This window comes from Cavia porcellus, unplaced genomic scaffold (genome assembly GCF_034190915.1).
Source record: "Cavia porcellus strain 051 isolate PalLab524CR breed Dunkin Hartley unplaced genomic scaffold, mCavPor4.1 scaffold_29, whole genome shotgun sequence".
NCBI classification, from domain to species: domain Eukaryota; kingdom Metazoa; phylum Chordata; class Mammalia; order Rodentia; family Caviidae; genus Cavia; species Cavia porcellus.
Window position 1 is genome coordinate 49,873,965 of NW_026947512.1, and position 23,512 is coordinate 49,897,476.

The 23,512-nt window shown below is 37.2% G+C and overlaps 1 protein-coding gene and 1 non-coding gene across 2 annotated transcripts in view; one reads left to right on the forward strand and one right to left on the reverse strand.

Annotated features, from left to right (window-relative positions):
- LOC100722601 (olfactory receptor 2G3-like) overlaps positions 1–23,512 on the reverse strand; it is a 95,208-nt gene that overhangs the window by 3,231 nt on the left and 68,465 nt on the right. The gene's annotated exons all lie outside the window — the stretch shown is intronic.
- On the forward strand, positions 17,341–17,447 carry LOC111755407 (U6 spliceosomal RNA). The gene has a single exon (XR_002789958.1). It is a non-coding gene; the product is annotated as a U6 spliceosomal RNA (small nuclear RNA).

Here is a 23,512-nt window from a genome sequence, read left to right on the forward strand (position 1 = left end):
TATTTTGTCTCAGCGATGAGTAAAAAGTAACTAAGACAGATACTTAATTCATGAAGGTCAGAAAACATTGGAACAGTAGCAGAGAGGAAAGGGAGAGGTACCAGAAATAAATCCCATACCATGCCTCCATGTGCCTTCTACTCACACCCAGATGTGTGTTCTTCCAATCCTCTTGTGAGTGGGGATCCTAAAGCCAATCAAGTTGGCACTTTACCCTGACCACCACAGACAGAAAAACCATATAGACATCTATGAAATCTAGTTGATTTATAGTGTTGTTCAAGTGTTTTATTTCTTTGCTGCTTTTCTAGCCATTATTAAGAGTGAGCATTGAAATCACATATTTATGAATTGTCCATTTCCTCTGCCATTTCTGTCAGTTTTGCTTTATGCATTTTGGTACCATTATTAGGTGCATAGACTGTATTCTTAATAATGAATTGCCTGGTTTATAAAATGTTCTCTTAATCTTTGTATATTTATCTCCAGTAGATTTTCATTTTAGTCTTTTCCTGACTTGGGGTAGCCACTCCACCTCTGTTTTGGTTGTTGCTTGTGTAGTATACACTTTTCATCCTTTTATTTTCCATCTATTTGGATCTTTGTGTTTAAAGTATGTCTCCTACAGAAAGCGTATAGTTAAATGATGGCTTTTTTCTTTGTTTTTTTGGGGAGGTTTGTTGCTGTTTTTATTATTTGGTTTTTTGAGGCAGGGTCCCAATAGGTAGTCCAGGCTGATCTTGAATTCATGGTGATCCTCCTGCCTCAGGCTCCTAAATTCTGGAATTATACACATGCACCACCTCACCCAGCAGTTGAATTGTGCTTTTTATCCAGTCTGACAATAACAGCCAAATAAAATAAAACAGAATAAAGCCCATAAAAACACACAGTGAAAGTGATATAGACTTCAAATCAAGACAATAGGAAAATAACAATGGCTGCCATAATACCTGTCATCTTTAAAATAACTATCCATACCATCAAATGTATTAAAATCAACCAAATAAAACAGAAGAAAACTGATAAAAACAAAACAGCAAAAGTGACACAGAACTTCAAAACAAGATAATAGGAAATCAACAATGGCTATTATTATGCCTCTTGTTATCTTCAAAATGGCTGTGCATATTTTTATATCTTTTCTGGATGTCTCCTTTTAAACACTAACCCTCTTTTATTTTTTTAATTTTTTTCTAATCCTCTTCTTTAAAATCACACAATAAGCTACCCTAAGTAAGAATGAAATAATAAACTACAGAATAAAACTTTCTAAATTTTGTTTATTAGAATATTTGTCAGATTCTAAAATATATTTCAGATATTTATATAGAAAAAAATAGGATATATAAGACTTTCAAAATGACCACATAGTATGAAAACAAATCAAACTTTTCAAAGTTAGAAATTCAATGTATAATTTAAACTGCAATTAGACATAAAAATAAAGATTTGGAAAACTGTTCAGGAGGTTGGTGATGAAGCTCAGTGTAGAGCACTTGTCTACCAAGCCCAAGGCTTTGGATTTGATTCTTAGCAACACAAAAAAGAGAAAAGGAAAATTTATTTGGGATGTAATATACACAAAAACGAAATATAAAATATTAAAGAAATATTATTAACAGACAAGGAAGATAGGAAAAATCTAAAATACATCTAACTCATATTCCAGAATAAAAAGCTATAAAGAAGTTAATGTGCTAATTGAGGAGACAATTACTGAGAATTTTCTAGAACTTATGAAAGATATGAGATTTAGGAATTGCTATAAATACCAAAGAGGAGAATTAAAAAGAACTCTACACCAAGGTACAAATGTAATACCCCGAAGGCAAAATATCTCAAAAGGAAGCCAGGATAAAATCCCAGATTCTATATTAGGAAGTATGACAGATTATAAGACTACAAGAATTTACTGACTGACTGAGAATTGCACCAAATTTTATGAGTAAGGAATTAGAGTATAATGAACATGAATTATGGACCTGCTGGACTTAAGAGTCACAAACAACTAGAGTCAAATCCTAACTCCATCTCTTAACAGCTGTACAACTACATGCAAGTTGTTCAATCATTTTGAGCTTCAATTTTCTTATCTCTAAAATGTGAGTAGCAATATTTCTTTTTCAGAGTCATATTAACTAAGGCAGCAAGTGTAAAGAAATGTAATAAATGTAAATAGAGCATTTTCTTGAAAAAAAAAAAAAGTAATCACAAAAAAGCAACATTATCTATACCAAAAATAGAAGTCAGAATGCTTAGGAAAACTGTGGTCAACTTTGAATTATGAACCCAGTAAAGCTATTTTTCAAAGCAAAACACGAGTGAACCAAGGAAAAGCTAACAAAGGATAACAAAACCCAAGAGTTCACTAAGCAACCTTCTCTATAGTAACTTCTGAAAGAACGTTCGTCACATGAGGCCACAAGTGTCCAGCAAACACAGCTGCCCCAGGAACTCAAGAAAACCCTGATGGGGTCTGTGCTTCCTCAAACCACCACTGCCTGCACTTCCTCAAGCCCGGTACTTGGCCAACCAAGACTGCTTGGGCTGTTTCAAGCCTTGTTCTTGGCAGAGACCCACCCCCCCCCAAACTCCCCCCTCTCCATTACCATATGAAAGACCCCATGGCCTGTGTGAGAGATGCTGAGCTAGTGGCTAGTGCCAGAGCAATCCCTCTCGGGTTTGTTCTGCAGTAACTCTGTCTTGTTGAGAACAGACCTCTGTTTCTTCTTTTTCTTTTTCCTAACAAGAGATGCAATAGGAAAAGTGAACAAAGAAAATGGTAAGCGTGTGAATTGCTGAGAACCATGTTATCTTGATTGCTCGGTTTTTAGTGCTTCCCTAATTTTGTGCCTAAAACACACTCATTTATCCATGCTTCCGGATGACCTCGGGAAGGTCTCACGCTGTCTCCTGCCTCCAAGTCCTGTCCTTACCTGGGTCTCTCCAGGTCAGTGTCCTGAGAGAGGAAGCCTCTAGCCTTCTACTTGGAGGAAAAAAGGTGCTCTGGCTCTTCTGAGTGTCATACAGGTGCTCAGAAAAGTCCCTCTTCTATCTTCACGTTCACTACTTCTTATAAACATCCATAACTCCTGTTCCTGGGCCTCTCTGGGACTTCCTCAGGGTTTTCTCTAGTACTGGCTTTGGTTTTTGAAAGGTTTTTGTGGGAGATGAGACACTGTACCCGGTGAAGCCTTGGAGGCGGAACCAAGGGGCTCTATCTTGAGGTCACCTTCCCCAGGCAATTTACCTGTGGCACCAAATGAATATCAATGGGCTACTGTGCAACACTAAGGCCCCTTAGGCACCACCCCAAACCTAAGCTACACGTATGCCCCCACAGCACGTGTCTGGCGGAGAGAATGCCAGATTCCCGAGAGTCACAGGGTCTCTCCCCACATTCTTAAAATAAAGGTCTCTTTTATTTCATACTTCTTATCTTTTCAGCCGCGCCACAGTCCTATCAGATGGTTCCCTTCCGCACTGAAAATTCTATCAGTTTTCACTTTCTTTGATTCATTAGGTCAGTTATCACTCATCTGTCTCTCCTAGTTTCTGAGACTTTGTCTTTTTTTTCTTATAGATTTATATGGTCTCATGTATTTTGTTAAGAGTAACACAAAACTGAGTAGTCATCTTAAAAAACCTATGGTATAGAAATTCAAACTCCAAAGTATTAGTCAAATAAGAAGATAGCATCTCTAAAGGCAGTGGTCCTATTTCTTAACTCTTTATACTTTTAGCAAAGGATATGGTGTTTGACTGAGGGAATAATCTATAACATAAATACACAAAGACCAGAATTGTGCACAAAGTGGTTAGCTGTTAAAAGCAGAATGATAATGTAGGTTCAGCATGAGAAAGGGCTGGGAATCTTGATGGAGGGAAAGCTGTACAGCACGTGTTTACACTGCCTGAATCCTGCTGGGCTAACTAGAAAGAGTGACCTTTTTCTCTTTGCATGAAGAAACATTTTAAATGTTAAGCAGTTAACAGCCAGGATTATGGTAGCTTTCAAACAAATTCTGCCAAGGCCTCCATTCTTAAGGTGGTATTTGCACAGCCAAGGCTGTGCTGCACTGGCCTGGATGGCATGTTCTACAGTGTTTACTGTAGTGTTATACCCACATCTAAGATGCTCATTTGGAAACCCCAGTTCTATTCTGCAAGGCAGAAAGGATTTCTGAAAAATTTAATCAACTGACATTTGGACCTGAATTTAAAATTAGTTGTAGTCATAAGTCTGGGCGCAATATGAGATATTAAATAGAAAAATCAAGTTGTTAAACAGAATAAAATAGAAAATCAATGTTTAGGTATATTAGATGCCTCAAATGTTAATCAGAAAAGCATATTAAATGGAATGTTTTCTTATAGTTCTAAATTGTCTGCTACAAAAATTTGTGTTTAAGACAAAAAAAAAAAAAAAAAAAAAAAAAAAGAAAGAAAGGAAAAAGAAAAAAAGGGGGCTGGGGATTTAACTTAGCGGCATAAGCGCCTGCCTTGCAAGCAGGCAGTTGTGAGTTCGATCCCTGGTACTGATAAAAATGAAAAAGACAAAAAAAAAAAAAAAAAAAAAAAAAAAATTTGTGTTTAAGAAAGAATTTCCTAGGGCTGGGGATTTAGCTCAGTGGCATGACAAGCAGCTGCTTGGCAAGCACAAGGTCATGAGTTCTACCACCAGTACAAAAAAAAAAAAAAAAAAAAAAAAGAATTCCCTAGATTGATGAAAACACGTTTTTTTCCCTCTTCTTTTTAAAGTCTCATTAAAAGTAGTGAATGTTTTTGCTCTTTTCTTTTTCAGTACCAGGGATCAAACTCACTACCTCATGCTTGCGAGACAGGCACTGTACCACTGAGCTGTATTCCCAGCCTGCTTTTCCTTTTTTAAATCCCTTTATTTTATTTTTTGAAACTCTAGGATATGGGAACATGGTAATTGGGCATATTTTATATGTATCTATGTTGTGATGATATCAGGGTAATTGGTGTACGAATACCATCAAACATCATTTCCTTCTGGGAGTATCCATTTTTATTTAAATATATTTTGGCATAGATTTGAATATATAACTTGAAAGAGTTTTGCCCTAGTATAAATTACCATACCATTATGGCGGTGGTCTAACATGGCAGAAGGCCAAAGCAGGAATGCTTCCCACTTCTTTCTCCTTCTTCAGCACTAATTGTAACTCCCTTCCTGTTGTGTTCAAATAAAATTCCAATCAGCTCTTCACACGTTATCCATGCCCGCCCCAAGTGCCACTTCTGGTCAGAGGTTATAAAACCTCCTGCCATGTTTGTGGGTGAAGGAGAGAGCCCAACTGCCATGGGTTGTGTGCCCCTTTCCAAGTCCTCAATAAATATGTATTTTTCTTTTTTTACTTTTTCTTCTCTATTGCACCAGAAAACTTCAACATAACTAAAAAAAACCCCTTAGTACCTGAGAACACTGTTTAGCTGAGAGTGCTAGCTGAACTTTTGCCCTGTAAAAGTTCAGAAAGTGATGAGTCACTGTCAACATCTAAAGAAACTGAGCCATAAATTTTTGAAAAATGAATACATGTAAAACCTATGGTCTGCTTTTTAAAGAAAAGTGAACAGTGTACTTACATGTGCTCACACACAAAATAAAGAGGATCAAGATGCAACATGCATATGTCCCAGTTCTCCATGCTAAACATACTTATTATGCATCACAAACATACTAATAAAACTTGCAGGAAACTAAATAGTACAAATACTTTAGTACTTTTCCTACAAATATCCTAAATAGTACATTGAAAACACAATTTACTTTCCCACAGCATCACATTTTTTATGTGTCTTACATATGTAAAAAAATAACAAATTTCTAAACATAATTGCCCTTCCTAGAAAACGTAAGAATTCAGCCAGAATGGAGAACCTCAGGCTGGAGTGTTGAGGCAGGCAAGGAAATGTCTGATCTGGCTTGTGCCCTGCTGAAGCACTGTCCTTGTCCAGGGGAACTGCAGTCTGTGGGCCTTCCTTTCTGCCTAGCTCCCACAGGCACACTGGCCTTCTGGTCCCTGAGGAATTCTGGTTGAAGGACAACCTCAGGTTCAAGGTTCAGGTCATGGGGCCCTGGCAGTGAAAGGGCCAAGACTGTCCAGTGCTCTAGCTCTAAGGAGTCATCTTCAGGGTCAGTGCTTGTCACTGACAAAAGGAAAGGGGGTGCAGCAGGGCAGGTGCCCTTCTTGCCAACTGTTGCTGAGGCACACAGGACACGCACAGACTGTGGACCCCCTAGGTGCTGCGTTTTCCCTTCCCGTGTACCCAGGCTAGCAGTGCTGAGCCTGAACCCAGCACAACTAGGATGGACATGTTTGCAAAGATTCCTGCCTACACTGCGGAGTCAAGTTCAGCACTCAGTAACAGTCTGGAAAAAGGGTTGGCGAAAGCCCTGCAAGTTTTAGACAGTTGCTTGATATTCCCGTCTCTGAAGGCTGCCTTGAAGATGAAGGCATCTCTTAGATAAACTTTCTCCATGGCCATGAGCTTGCTCTGCTGATGACAGACTGAAGTCAAAGCGCAGATGGTACTGGGGTATGCAACTGGCACAGGTGTCCCTCATCCCAGGACTGGTGCAGGGCATGCTTGGGTACTGGAGCAACACCTTTGTCAGAAAGAATTTGCCTCCAGCTGTCCAGATGGTAAGGAGATCCAGTTGGCCCAAGAACAAGTGGCTGAGGTCCCCAGACAGGCCCTCCTTGAGATGGCCTCACCCCTCTGCCTTCCCCTCCCTCCTTCCCTTCCTTCCTTCTTTTCTTTCTTTACTGAGGATGGGACTCAGGGCTTTTTGCACTGAACTACATACATGATTATTCCTTTTTTTGGTTTGTTTTGTTTTCTTTCAGCATTTTGACACAGAGTTTTGCTAAGTTTCTCAGGCTGAGCTTGAACTTGTGATCTTCCTGCTTCAGCTTTCCAGAGTGCTATGTATGTGCACCTCTCCATTGTCTCCACAGAACCCATGGGCCCCTCCACAGAACCCCTGTCCAGTCACTAGCCACAGGACACTGCCCAGAGTTGTTAGTGGGAAGGGAATCCTGGCATGCTTGTGCAAGGTTGAGGGTAAAGGGTGATGGAGGTAAAGGTTAGATTTTAACCATAGAACGGGCTGAGTGGACCAAAGTATTTAAGTAATAAAATATGGAATAGAAATAGAAACTTATGAGTTTATGATATGATATCTCCATGGGGAATACACTGCAGGTTTCACAGAAAAAAATACATAGGTAATCTAAGCTTTTGAAGCTAGTGGGTAAAGTATCTAAGAAAAGAAGAGAATTAAGTTGTCTTCTCCTCTGCTATTTAAAAACCTCAAAATGAGACTTTTTTTTTTTTAGGAAAAAAGGCAATAAAATGTCTGCTAATGTTTGAAAATACTGAGGTTTTTTTTTTTTTTAGGTAGGCTTGATTGAACGTGGGAAGTTGCTCTACCATTGAGCTGCATCCTCAGCTCTTTGCTTTTTTATTTCAAGACAAGCGTCCACCACATTTTTCAGGCTAGGCTGGAACTTTTGATCTTCCTGCCTGACATTTCCAAGGTGCTGGGATCATATTCACACAACACCATGCCCAATTCTTTCCTTTTTTTTTTTCTTTTTGTTAATTCATTTGAGGTGCGAAGGACCAAACCCACACAGCCTCACACACATTAGGCGAGTGCCACTGAGCCACAGCACCAGCCCTAATCTGATAGTCTTAAAATTTTCATGTAGAGAATTATGTAGGGATGACAGTCATGTGTGTATCTCATAGCTGCTCCACTTTCTGCCTGTTGCCCATGAGATTTATAATAGAAATATTTGGTCACGGGGAGAAGATATTTGCTATTTCATAAAGCCAACTGTAGTTAAACAAGTTGCTCTAGGCAAGAGCTACAGACTCACAAACTTACAGATAAACAGAGCCCATGACTCAAGTGTCATGGTCAGTATTATGTTATTAGTAGAGACTCTCAAGAATATAAAGGGAAGAGAGTCTAGCATGGGTTAAAGTCAACTTTGATTTGTACAAAGGTGGCTCAGGATTTAAAAGAAGGAATAAAGTCATGGGGGTGTGTGTGAATGCTGCCTCAGTTGACTGAGAAAAGTGAAAAGTTACAATAATAGGATTGTGGGGTTGGTCCAAGTGAAACACATCTGGGTTCACTGACTGGCACTTATCCAAGTGAAGCTTCTGGCCCCTCAGGTTGGGAGGCAGGGGCCTTACCTGCAAGTGTTGGCTGGAACAGACAGTGAATTCCTTCTCAGGTAAGTGATGAAAGAGGGCTGGGCCCTGAAGGTACTCTAGGATGAGACCTTGAGCTGTTAGACACTATGTTAGTGTTTTGTTCAGGTCAGTGTGAACCAAGGTGAAGGGCTGTTTGAGGAAGAACACAGTGGAAAGGGCTTGAGTTTGGTTTTGAGGAGAGTCTCCATCAGACCAAAGATGTAAAAGCCAAGGGGGGAGGGAGGTGGGCTGACCTGCATGCGCCCTCCTGCTAGAGGCATCAAGCACCTGCTCTGTGCAGCCCATTGGGCCACACGGACCTGTGTTGCACTGAATTTTTTTAAGAGAAACCCAACATTTCAATTTTATGTGATCTCTCTTGATTTTTAATTTTGAACTATTAAAAAACATTTTGAATAGCTGTGTTCTCACAAACTAGATCTATTGATCTAGGGTTTAGGTCATGCCCTTCAGCTTTCTGGAAGAAGATTGCTGCTTTAGTTTGCAAAACGTGTACATTTCTATTTGGCTGGACTGGTCTGTGATGCTTTGTTACTGTACATAATGAAGTAAAATAAGTGTTTAATCTCTGTGCCAGTGAAGACCAAGGGAAAAGAGGAAAGACAGAAGGAAATTCTTGGGAGCAAGTGTAAAAATGCTATGAAGTGCACAGCACCTTGCTCACTGAAGATTATGTGAGTGCGCACACCACACACATGTGCCAAGGCTTACAGAGTTAACCTGCTGCTATACTCAGCCTTCAGTGGGAACCCGTTTTTTAGTTTTGCAATTTTTGGAGCTGGGGAACGAATGTAGGTTCCTACACATGCTGAGCTACACACCCAGCCCATGGAAGCCTTCTTCCTAGAAGCACTGCACTCCTGGCACTAGGAGAGAAGGCACGGAGTGCACACCTGTAATCTCAGTTCTCAGGGAAGCTTGAGATGGGAAGATAGTAAATTTGAGTCATGTCTGAGCAACTTAGTGAAAGTCTGCCTCAAAAACAAACAAACAAACAAGTGAACAACCCCCCCCCCCCAAAAAAAAAACCAACTAAAAGACATGGTAAAGGGGCTCAGCAATAGAACTCCCTGTGTTCAGTTCCCACGGTAGAGAGAAACTGCGGTTGCCCCACTGACAAGTTAGTGCCAAGCCTACAGCATGCCATTAGGAACAACAGATCCCAAGAATTAGGCTGCAACAGAAATGAACAATAAAAGCCAATTCTTTTGACTTACTCATTTCACTTTGGAGAGTGACAAGTGATTTTTATGTGATTATGAGGTAGGACAGAAGAAATAAAAGATAGGTATAAAGGTGAGCATAACTAAAAATTGTATTCTGTTAGATGACTGCCACTTCCAGGACTTAGCTGAAATCACTCAAGACAGCCCTTCCTGACAGTCGTTGGCCAGATTTATACCCCTTCCCTGCCAGACTCATCAGGCCACAAACTGGTCCTGAAAATAATCAAAGAAAATAATCAAAAGGTTGAGTGAATCCAAAGAACGTTAAAATCACCCATTTAAAAAAGAAAAAAAAAAAAAAAAAAAAAAAAGCCTGCTAATGGGCTAGGACCCTTTTCCGGGAGGGCAATGGGTGAGCCCAGTCTCCCTTAACTTTTCACCTCCTCAGGAGAGTATCAGTGTATTCAGTACCAAATAGCAGCTCATCTCATGTTTCTGAGCACCACACTCCCCTCTTAAGTGTGTGCTGTACTTTCTGTATGTGCCTACTGAACCTCACTTGTGTCTCTTCCTATGTGTCCTGAAAATTCCTTTTCTGTGGGTCAGTCAGTGAGTGCTGCGGAACTGAGGGTAAAACTGGGAAAATACTCAGGCTCAGCCCAGTGATGTTTTCTCTTGGAGGCTGAGAAGGGACGTGAAAAAGCACATGAGGGGGGCAATTTTGCTAAGCCCAGTCAAAAGGCTTCTCATTATTATTTTTTCTTCCCCATTTTCCTTCACACTTTGTTCTGTGAAGCATAGTTTATTCTCTTTTCCTCTTTTTTTTTCCTCATTCCTTCTCTCTGTCCATAAACTTCTGCGGCCTTAGAATATTTTTTCTTTCTAGTGGTTGAAGACTCCTAAGCCCCTAGAAAATGAGTGCCTGTAATGAAGTACCAAAGAAAAGAAGCTCCCTCTAACCAGAAACGGGTACAGGGCTCAGGCGGAGCTCTCCAGGATACGTGGCCGCCTCAGCGGATATCCTTCTCTGGGATAGTGGTGGTCTCACTGAATAGTCCTTTCTGGGAGGGGTAACAGCTTCACCAGATGCTCTCTCCAGGATATGTAGAAGCCTCACTAAGCCTTCCTTTTTGGCCAGCAGCACACAGCATCCCTGGGTTAGATGGGACTTTGCAAACTTTGATCATTCAAGAAAACAACATATGAATGAAAACCCCACCCAGCGTCCTGAGCAAAGCTTCTCATGTAACTAGCATGGGTCAACTCCATCCTGAAACAGTGGAAAAAATCATTTTCTAGATCAGGCTGGAAAAAGCAGTCTCCAAAAGTATGTACCCTTATGGGTCCTTAACCCTTTAATTTGAGGGAGGTCCTCTATACGTGCTCTTTTGATGTCCCCCTTCCCTTTCTCACCCAAAGGGCAATAAGCTTGGCTTACCTGATGCCACAGCTCCTCCTTCTGGGTGGTTGGGAATGTGTCCTAAGGCATGTGTTCTAGCTTCCACCATTGACCTGGGGGTTTCCCAGAGCAGATCTGTGAAACAGACTTGCATGAGGCATTGTCATGGGCTCTAGGTTTTCAGCTGAACTCCTGCAGGTTATTCTCATGGGAACCAGGCCCTCAGCTGGATCTTCTAGTTCCTTAGTTTTGTGGACAGATTTCCTACACTTTCTTTGCATTTGACCCTAAGGTGACCATTGTAAATACTATGAATCATATGTCATGTATGTAATTGGTCCTCTTGAGACCCCTGACTGCAACACCGCCTATGTCTCCTTTAGACTCGCCAGGGTGAGCCTTTCAGTCCCTCAGGAAGCAAGGTCAATGCTTTACCTCAATGAGAAGTTAAATGAAGTTGGGCCATCAGTCGGTCTTCTGAACCCCCTTAAGAATAAGGAGTCAAAGTCTGGGGAGGGGGAAATGACTTAGGATAGAAGAAATAAAAGGTAGGTAGAAAGCAGACAAGGAAATATAGACAAAAACTGTACTATGCCATTTTCAGAACTTAGCTGCAATCACCCAAGACAGCCCCTTGCCAGTGGTCTTTGGTCAGATTTACAGCTCCTCCCTCATCACTAGAAGACCTTAAATTGGCCCAATTCAGAGAGTAAACATAAGGTTGAGTGAATCTAGAGAATATTTAAGTCATCTGTTTTTTAAAAATCCATGCCTACTAAGGAGGGGGATGGCTGGACGTTTCCCCCAGCTCTTCACCCCTCTGACGAATATAAATGCATTCAGTTTCAAACTCCAAGGTGACTGGTTTCTGAGCGCCCCGCTTCCCTCATGCATATGCTGTACTCTTTGTCTTTGCTTAGTGAACTCAACTTGTTTCTTTCTTGCACACCTTAAAAATTCCTTCTCTATATTCTGTGGAGTTTTTTAAATTTGGGAAACTGAGACCCAGCCCAGTGACAAGTAGAGGGGGGAGGAAAAAAAAAATTCTTTCAGAGACCGCAAATATCAAGCTTTTGCTGCCACCTCGTGGCAGCTGGTTGCAAGTAAAACAATGTTCCAACTACAAGTACAATGAATACGCCCTTTCTGGGATGGCCAGCGACACAGAGGAATGCAAACGAAGACATCACTGAGATGCCACCTTGTTTCAGAAAGAGTGGCTTCATCAAGAAATCAAATAATACGGACACTGGTGAGTCTGTGGAGAAAAGGAACTCTTTCTGCATTGCTGGTGGGGAGGTAAACTCAGACAACCTTTTTTTAAAAAAAATTTATTTAAAAGGAAAAAGAGAAAAACACAAAACAAAACAAAGCGGTGTAAGGGTACAAGTAATACAGAACTACAAAAAAAAAAAAAAAACAGTAAGAAATCACCAGTTAATAGATTACATATTATCATCTTAGAGATAGTTGCTCAAATCACAGTATCAAAGAATACAAAGTGGACATTCAAACAGTGAGACTGCAAACAGTTGTGTTCAGTGATCCAACCAAAAACATTAATATGGTCAGCTATTTAACACCCCTAAACACACTTGCTGTTGTATCCTTTAGAGCTCTTTTTTTCCCTCTCTTTTTTACAACAAAATTTACACATTTTGGGTTTTATTACTCCTTCGTTCTTATTACTTTTTGGGGGGGGAGAGAATAAAGTCAAATATGGCAAAACAAAGCTGTCAGTCAAAACCAAGGATAGACATAGCACATGATGTAAAACAGAGTACAAGGTTATCAACAATGGTTATCAACGATGTCTCTTGTTTCCTTAAAAAGAATTGTCTATCTCATTAGATATTATAAAGTTGAACAAAACAGTAGAGAACAAGACCAATAAAACTTAAGCATTGTAAACATTACCGGACTTCCAAAGGAGACAATAGTCAAACCAGAATGGGCATCTTAGTGAATCTTATTGCCTTCAAAGTAGTTGCCTATACCCTCAAACTTGATACTATCATACAGAATGGAACAGAGTCTAATCAGTCAAAACAAGATCGTGGGAGTATTACAGGACTTCAAAACAAGTTAATAGGAAATCAAAAAAAGTTACTATTATATATCCTGCTAATTTTTTAAAATTTTTCCCCTTAATTAAAACAAACATAAGAAATAATTAAATAATTTTTTTAAAGAATAAGGGAGAGATTGAGATAAAACAGGACATAACAATATAACAATACAGGTCAAAGCATGACTGTTTCAGCAACCTAGTGCTTCACCACCAAATAACCCGACTTAATAGTAGTTACCATAGTGTCTGTCTTTTTCCTTGAAATATTTGAATAAAACTTCATATACTATAGCTTCAAATATTTCCATATCAAGAAGCCCAGAATAAAGCCTTTCCAATTAATAAGTGAAAACTTTATAAGGCTTCAAGGCCACATAATGGTGAATCATGATTACCACATATTTTTATATATTTGAATCATTACTTACATTAGGGAAACTATTCGGTATTCACACATGCGAGATTGATTTATTTCACTTATGAGTATGGTCTCAAGCTGTGCCCATTTATTGATAAATATCTCAATGTGATCCTTATTTATAGCTGAATAATACTCCATTGTATGGAAATATCACAACTTTTTTATCCATTCTTCAGTTGATGGACACTTGGGTTGTTTCCAAGATCTGGTGATTACAAATTGTGCTGCTATAAACATAGGTGCACATATATCACTGTGGTATGATGCTTTCAGTTCTTCTGGGAATATGCCTAGAAATGGAATAGCTGGAATAAATGGGACTTCCAATCCCAGCTTTTTGAGAAATCTCCAGACTGACCTTCACCAAGGCTGCACCAGTCTACACTCCCACCAACAGTGCAGGAGAGTTCCTTTTTCCCCACAGCCTCTCCAGCATTTGTTGTTGTTGGTTTTCTTGATCCTGGCCATTCTTTCAGGAGTGAGATGGTATCTCAGTGTGGTTTTAATTTGCATTTCTCTAATGACCAATGATGATGAACATTTTTTCATGTATTTATTTGCCATTTGCATTTCTTCATCTGAGAAGGGCATATTCATCTCAGATGCCCATTTTTGGACTGGATCTTTGAATTTTGGGGGTCTGAGTTTTTTTTAATTCTTTATATGTTTTAGACAAGAGTCTCTTGTCTGAGAGAGAGTTCACTAAAATCTTTTCCCAGTTTGTGGGTTTTCTTTTCACTATGCTGAAACTCAGACAACCTTATAGAAATAAGTGGAGATTTCTTCATTCTTACTAAAAATAGAAATTAAAATACATTAAGAATAGAAATTCCATTGAAGCCAAGTATTTTCTGGATATCTTCTCAAGAGAATTAAGGATATTATACAACAGTGATATATGTATGCCCAAGTTTATAGCTGGATAATTCACAATAGCTATAGCTTAGAAACATTCTATATATACATAACAGATAAATGAATTTTAAAGATGTAACAATTATGCACAATGGATTACTACTCTGCCGTGTGGATAAATGAGTCATTTGTAGAAAATGAATGTACCATAATATTAAGTGAAACAAATCAGACACACAAGATTCAATATCACATGACATATCTTATATGAGAAACTCAAAATATAAATGAGCAAAATAAAAGACATAATAGGAAACATGGAGATGGCCTTTTGCAGATGGAAGGAGGCCAAAGAGATGGAGGGAGAGGGAGGCAGAAGAGGGAGGGGAATTAAAAATATTAAGAGGAATATAATCATTACATACTACAAACCTGTATAATAAAAATAAAAAATTTAAAAAGAATTTTAGTAAGAAATTAGTGAAGTATGAATAAATCTTCAGTCTAGTTAATATTATAGAGGAAAGAAAAAGCATCACCACATCAATATGCACATCTCAAAGCTTAAGAACTCAAATGTTGCCATAATAAAAATAAAAGATTTTATGAGATTAATTACCTTGAATGTTATGTTTATCATGTCAACATATTTCTTTATGATTTTTCTACACACACACACATATATATATATATATATATATATATATATATATATCACACACACACATATATATATATATCCATGTAGGCATTGTTTTTCATATTTTAAAACATTTTTATTTTTATTTTATTTTAAAGAGAAAAAAACAAAAGAGAACAGAACAAAGCAAATCAGAGCAGAACAGTGCAATCAACACAGCACTTCACAACCAGGAAACCAGCTATCAACAGTAGCTACCGTAATGTCGCTTTTCTTTGAAATAGTTAAGCGTACCTTCACACACAACAATATCAAACATAAAAATAGTATAGAACCATTCAAGAGAATGAAAGTATTACAGGACATTCAAAACCAAATAACAGAAAATGAACAATAGCTACTTCAATATTTCATTTTCTTTAAAAGTTTATTTGTAGTATCATACATATTAAAATCCAATAAGACACAACAGGATAAAACCAATGGAAATAGAAGAACAAAAGCATGGTAGGACTTCAAAACAAGATGATATTAAATCAGCAATGGCTGCCATAATGTCTTGTTTTCTTCAAAGTAGCTGTTCATATCATCACACATAATAAAATCAAACAAAACAGAATAAAACTATTCCAAACAAAGAATGAAAACAATATAAGACTTCAAAGCAACATAATGGGAAACCATGATTACCATAAAATCTTATATTCTCTTATCATTTCTTACAGTAGGGAGACTATATGGTATTTATACAAGTGAGTTTGATTTATTTCACTTATGAGTATGGTCTCAAGTTGCATCCATTTATTTATAAATATCTCAATGTGATCATTCTTTATAGCTAAGTAGTACTCCTTGTATAAAAATAGCATGTCTTTTTTATCCATTTCTCAGTTGATGGGCACTTAGTTGTTTCCAATTTGGCTATTACAAATTGTGCTGCTATAAACATGGGTGCACATATATCACTGTGGTATGATGTTTTCAGTTTTTCTGGGAATATGCCCAAAAGTAGAATAGCTGGGTCAAATGGGACTTCCAATCCCAGCTTCTTGAGGAACCTCCAGACTGAATTCCACAGTTGTGGCACCAACAGTGCAGAAGAGTTCCTTTTCCCCCGCAACCTCTCCAGCATTTGTTGTTGGTAGTTTTCTTGATCCTGGCCATTCTTTCAGGAGTGACATGGAATCTCAGTGTGGTTTTAATGCACAATTCTCATGACTAATGATGCTGAATATTTTTTCATGTATTTATTTACCATTTGTATTTCTTTATCTGAGAACTGCATTCATCTCAGATGCCCATTTTTGGATTGGGTCTTTTAATTTCAGGGGTCTTATTTTTTAAAATTCTTTATATATTCTAGACAGAAGTCCTTTGTCTGAGGAACAGTTCACTAAGATTTTTTCCTAATTTCTGGGTTTTCTTTTCACTATGCTGGAGATTTCTTTCGAGATGCAGGAACTCTTTAATAAGAGGTGATCCCAGTTATTGATTCTGGGAAGTATTTCCCATGCAGTTTAATTCTTGTTCATGAATTCTCTACCTACATCTACACCTTCACTATTCCTACCTACTTCATCTTCCAACAGATTTAGTGTTTCTGTTTTAATATTTAAATTTTGATCCACTGAGATTTTAGTTTAGTACCTGGTGATAGGCATGGGTCTAGTTTTAGTTTCTGGCATATGAAGAGCCAGTTTTCCAGCACAATTTATTAAAGAGACTCATTTTTCCAGTGCATATTTTTAAAAGTTTATGTCAATTATATCATATGTCTAATGAAATCTTTTATAAACTACTTTTTTAATTAAAAATAAAAGACAGAATGAAACAAAAAATGAATAGAAGAAAATACTGAAGACTGAAAACACCATCCCTTATCAAACTCTCACCATCATTTTTCATACAGATTAACATGTTTGTATTTCTGTATAAGTAAAGAAAGACTCAATAGTCTAAACAACTTTGATAAAAGAGCAAAAATAGAGCTCCAACTCTCCCCAATCTTAAGACTTATCGTAAAGTTACACCATTCATGACAAAACGGCATTGATATCAAGATAGACAAACTACCAAAGTACTAGTATAAAGTCCCAAAACAGATGCCACATAGCAGACATTTGATTTCTGGCAAAGAAGCAAAAGCAATTAAGTGGAGAAAGGATTGTACCCTCAATAAATATACTGGGACAACTGGATATCCACATGTGAAAAACTCAAACCTTATAGCACAGCAAAAATTTCTTAAAACATCTGAAATGCAACTCAGAATGGCTCACAGTGGGTTAGTTAAAGTGAAGGTAGGTGAGGCCTTATTTGTTGTTTGGCTGAAGTCATTCTCTCTGGGACAAAATACATGTTTTTTCCTTATCATACTGATGAAACAATGTGATGATTATGTATGTGTGACATGTTTATTTCAATAAGAGGTATATTTTCAAGGTACATTCATTTACCTATAAAAATGTTCAATTTATCATTCTTCATGGCTGAATAGTATTCCATTATATAGAAATACCACATCTTGTGCTCACTTTGGCAGCACATATACTAAAATTCAAACGATACAGAGAAGATTAGCATAGCCCCTGCACAAGGATGACATGCAAATTCGTGAAGCGTTCCATATTTTTAGACTTCTCAGCACAAACAATAAAGTCAAGAAGAGCATGGAGGGAAGTATTTCAGATCATAAAGGAAAATGATTTCCAACCTAGACTGATGTATCCTGCAAAACTGTCCTTCAAAATCGATAGATAAATAAGATACTTCCATGACAAAGAACAGCTGAAAAACTTCATGATCACCAAGCCAACCCTGCAAAGAATACTGAAAGACAGCCTAGATACATTTAGGAAAAAACTCACTAAATAAAGCAGACAATTAAACAGAACAGAAAGATAAAGATAAGATAACATGTCAACAATAAAGCAATATATAACAGTTATAACCATTACTGTAAATGGTCTCAATGCACCAATTAAAAGAAACAGACTGGCAGAATGGATCAAGAAACAAAATCCAACCATATGCTGTCTACAGAAAACCCATCTAACCCAAAAGGATACTCACAGATTAAAAGTCAAAGTATGGAAAACAATACTTCATGCAACAGGAACCCTCCCCCCCTCAAAAGAGGGTAGCTATTCTGTTTGCAGACAATGTGAACTTCAAGCCAATAATGATCAGAAGGGATAAAGAAGGTCACTACATACTGGGTAGGGGAAAACTCCAAGAGGAAGAGATAACTATCTTAAATATATATGCACCAAACTCCAGAGCACCCAGTTATATAAAACAAGTACTAACAGAAATGGAAAACCAAATTAGCAGTAACACAATTCTAACAGGAGATCTTAACACACCATTGACACCAATGGACAGATCAACCAGACAGAAAATAAGCAAAGAAATAAAAGAACTGAATCGCATCTGTGAACAAATGGACCTGATAGACATACACAGAGTATTCCACCCAACAACAACAGAATACACATTCTTGTCAGCAGTACATGGGTCATTCTCTAAAACAGACCATATATTAATTCACAGGATGTATTTAAATAAATGCAAAAGGGTTGAAATTATCCCTTGCATGCTATTGGACCATACCACTATGAAATTAGAAATTAATGATAAAAGATACTGCAAAAATCCCACAAACACATGGAAACTGAATAACACCCTCTTGAGTAATCAGTGGGTCACAGAGGAAATTAAAGAAGAAATTAAACAACACCTACAAACAAATGAAAACACAAATACAACTTGCCAGAATCTGTGGGATGCAATGAAAGCTGTCCTCAGAGGAAAATTTATTGCACTGAATTCTCACATCAGGAAAACAGAATGAATACAAATAAATAATCTGATGTTACACCTTAAACATCTAGAAAAAGAAGAGCAAGTCAAGCCCAAAGCCAAAAGAAGAGAAGAAATTATAAAAATCAGAGCAGAAATCAATGCAGTAGAGACTACAAAAACAATCCAAAAAATCAATGAATCAAAGAGTTGGTTCTTTGAAAGAATAAATAAAATCAATAAGCCCCTAGCCAACCTTATTTAAAAAAGGGAAGATAAAGCTCAAATTCATGCAATAAGGAATGAAAGAGGTGAAATTATTACAGACCCTATAGAAATACAGAAGATCATCAACACCTATTTTGAAAACCTCTACTCTCAAAGTTTTGATAACATAGAGGAAATAGACAGAGTCCTAGAAGCACACAAAGTACCAAAGCTAGGTCATGAAGATGTAAAAACTGCTGAATAACCCAATTTCTATTAATGAAATTGAAAACGTAATTAAATCTTTATCTACAAAGAAAAGCCCAGCCCCAGACAGATTCACTGCAGAATTCTACAAGAAATACAAAGAAGACCTAATGCCAACACTCCTCAAACTCTTCAATGAAATTGAAAGGGAAGAAATCCTTCCTAAATCATTCCTAGAAGCAAATATTACTCTAGTACCAAAACCTGAGAAGGACCCAACTGAAAAAGAGAACTACAGACGAATCTCCCTAATGAACACAGATGCAAAAATCCTCAATAAAATATTGGCAGACAGGATGCAGCAAATCATCAAGAAGATTATACACCATGACCAAGTGGGATTCATCCCAGGCATGCAGGGATGGTTCAATATATGTAAATCAATAAATGTAATACACCATATCAATGGATCCAAAAGTAAGAATCACATGATCATTTCTATAGGTGCAGAAAAAGCTTTTGATATGGTCCAACATTCATTTATGATAAGAACCTTGCAGAAAATCGGAATAGATGGTCTTTACCTCAATATAATAAAGGCCGTATATGACAAATCAACAGCCAATCTCATACTAAATGGCCAAAAATTGAAAGCCTTTACTTTAAAATCAGGCACAAGACAAGGATGTCCCTTATCATTGCTCCTATTTAATATAGTATTGGAAATAGTAGCCAGAGCAATTAGACGAGAGAAATAAAAGGTGTAAAGACAGGAAAAGAAGTTAAGTTATTATTTGCAGATGACATGATACTTTACATAGAAGATCCCCAAAACTCCATTGAAATACTTCTAGATATAATAAATAAATTCAGCAATGTAGTTGAATACAAAACCAATGCTCAAAAATCAATAGCATTCCTATACACTAACAACAAAATCACAGAGACAGAAATAAGAGAAGCCACACCCTTCACACTAGCAACCAAGAAAATGAAATGTTTAGGAAGTACACTCAAGAAAGAAGTGAAAGACCTATACAGGGAAACTTATAAATACACTGAAAAATGAAATTGAAGATGATCTCAGAAAATGGAAAGGCATTCCTTGCTCATGGATAGGAGGAATAAATATTGTGAAAATGGCCATTCTCCCAAAACTTTTATACAGACTCAGTGCAATCCCGATAAAAATACCATCAACATACCTCATAGAACTCGAGAAATCACTCCTAAAATTCATCTGGAGTGAGAAGAGACCTAGAATAGCAAGGACAGTTCTAAGCAGCAAAGACAAGGCAGGAGGCATCACAATCCCTGACTTGAAGTTATACTACGAAGCAACTGTAGTAAAATCAACATGGTACTAGAACCAAAACAGAGCCGAAGATCAGTGGAATAGATTAGAAGATACAACCACAACTACAAACACACTCAACTACCTTATCTTTGATAAAGGGGCCAAACATGTTCACTGGAAAAATGACAGTCTCTTTAATAAATGGTGCTGGAAAAACTGGCTCTCCATTTGCCAAAAACTAAAACTAGACCCATTCCTATCACCATGTACTAAAATAAAATCTAAATGGATCAAAGATCTAAATATTAAAACAGAAGCGCTAAATCTATTGGAAAAAAAATTGAGTAAAAACCTTGAAGACACAGGAGTAGGTAGAGAATTCATGAACAAGACTCAAACCACATGGGAAATACTTCCCAGAGTCAATAAATGGGACCACCTCTTATTAAAAAGTTTCTGCACGTCAAAAGAAAACCACAGCATAGTGAAAAGAAAACCCACAAACTGGGAAAAAAATCCTCGTGAACTGTCCCTCAGACAAAGGACTTCTGTCTAAAACATATTAAGAATTTAAAAATATCAGACCTCCAAAATTCACAGACCCAATCAAAAAATGGGCATCTGAGATGAATAAATAATTTTCAGATGAAGAAATACAAATGGCAAATAAATACATGAAAAAATGTCCATCATCATTATTCATTAGAGAAATGCAAATTAAAACCACACTGGGATTTCATGTCACTTGTGAAAGAATGGCCAAGATCAAGAAAACCACCAACAAGAAATGCTGGAGAGTCTGTGGGGAAAAAGGAACTCTCCTGCACTGTTGGTGGGAGTGTAGACTAGTGCAACCATTGTGGAGGTCAGTCTGGAGATTTCTCAGAAAGCTGGGACTGGAAGCCCCATTTGACCCAGCTATTCCACTTGTAGGCATATTCCCAGAAGAACTGAAAGCATCATACCACAGTGATATATGTGCACCCATGTTTATAGCAGCACACTTTGTAATAGCCAGATCTTGGAAACACCTAAGTGTCCATCACCTGAGGAATGGATAAAAAAGTTGTGGTATTTTTATACAATGGAGTACTACTCAGTTATAAAGAGTGATCACGTTGAAATATTCATAAATAAATGGACGCAGCTTGAGACTATACTCATAAGTGAAACAAATCAAACTCACATGCATAAATACCGAATTGTTTCCCTAGAGTAAGAAATAATAAGAATACATAAAAGTATGTGGTAATCATGATTCCCAATCTTATTGGTTTGAAGCCATATAATATTTTCACTCATTAATTGCACTGGTTTTAACCTAGGTTGTTGGATTTTAGTATCTGTGATAATAAGAATAGCTATTTTAAAGGAAACAACACATCATAAAAGCTAGTGCTGATTTAATATCATCTTGTTTTGATGTCCCATCAAGCTGTTATACATCTGTTTCCACTGGTTTTAATATATTGTATCTTACTATATTTTACTATATGCGGTAGTATAAACAAAAATTTTTATAGGCAAATAGATAATATAGAAACCGTTGTTCATTTTCTGTTAGCTGGTTCTAAATACCCTGTAATTCTTTCATTCTCGTGAATGGCTTCACACTGTCTTGATATGCTTGATGCTATAGTATACGAAGTTATACTCAAATAATTCAAGGAAAGAGGCACTATGGTGATTACTATTATATTAGATTATCTGGGGATGAAACACAATGATGCTTAAATTGTTTGGTTCTGACCTGTGTTGTTCTGTTACAATGTCCTCTTTTTTCTCAATCTCCCCCCCTTTTTAAAATTAATCTATTTTTTCTTATTTTTTTAAATTAAGGGAAAACTAAATTTAAAAATAGCGGGATATATTATAGTAACTTTTGTGCTTTCCTATTAACCTTGTTTGAACCCCAGTATTACTCTCCGCATCTTGTTCTGTCTGATTATTCTACATGCTATTTTGTTTGATAGTATCAAGTTTGAGGGAATAGGCAACCACTTTGAAGGCAATAAGATTTACTATGATGCCCATTATGGTTTGTCTATCTTATCTTCTTTTGAAGTCCTGTAAGGTCTCCAGTGTAGGTTTTATTGGTCTTGTTCTGTACTGTTTTGATCAATTATTATACATGATGATATAGGCAACGCTTTTTAAAAATAGCAAGAGGCACAATGGTAACCATTTTTGATCACCTGATATTCTATTTTTGCATCATGTACTATGCCCATCCTTCTGTTCTAACCAACTCTGCTTTGTTTAGTCATGTTTGGTTTTATTCTCTTCAAAAAGAGTAGTAAGAACTGTGGGAGTAAAAAAAACCCCAAAGATGTAATTGTTACTGTGTAAAAGAGAGGAAAGGAAGGTGGTCTAAGGGATATAACTGCATATATGTTTGAGTGTGTAGGATGAAAATCCATATGACTGAGCTTTTGTTGGATCATTGAACAGAACTGTCTGCAATCTCACTGTATGAATATCTATATGCTTTAATTTTATAATTTGGACAACTGTTTCTAAGATGACAATATGTAACCTATTAACTAGTGATTTCTTATTGTATATTTTTTCTTGAAATTCTGTATTACTTGTACCCTTTTACTGCTTTTTTTTCTTATTTCCTTTCTTTTTTCTCTTTAAATAAATAAAAAAAAGAAATATCACATCTTTTTTTTCCCATTCCTCAGTCGATGGGCATTTAGGTTGTTTCCAAGATCTGACTATTGTAAACTGTGCTACTATAAACATAGGTACACATATATCAGTGTGGTGTGAGTTTTTAATTCTTTTGGGAAGGTATCCAGAAGTGGAATAGCTACATCGAATGGGACCTCCAATTCTAGTTTTTTGAGGAATCTCTACACTGATTTCCACAGTGGTTGTGCCAGTGTGCATTCCAACCAAGAGTGGAGAATGGTTCCGTTTTCCCCACAGCCTCTCCAGCATTCATTATTGGTTGATTCTTAATACTACCGATTCTTTCTGAGGTGAGGTGAAATCTCAGTTTTGTTTTAATTTGCATTTCTCTAATTACCAATGATGTTGAACATTTTTTCATGTATGTATTTGTCATTTGTTTTCTTCATCTAAGAGGTGTGTATTCATCTGAGATGTCCATTTTTGGATTAGGTATTTGAATTTTGGGGGCATTTAATATTTTATTTATTTATATATTCTTTTGAAGAG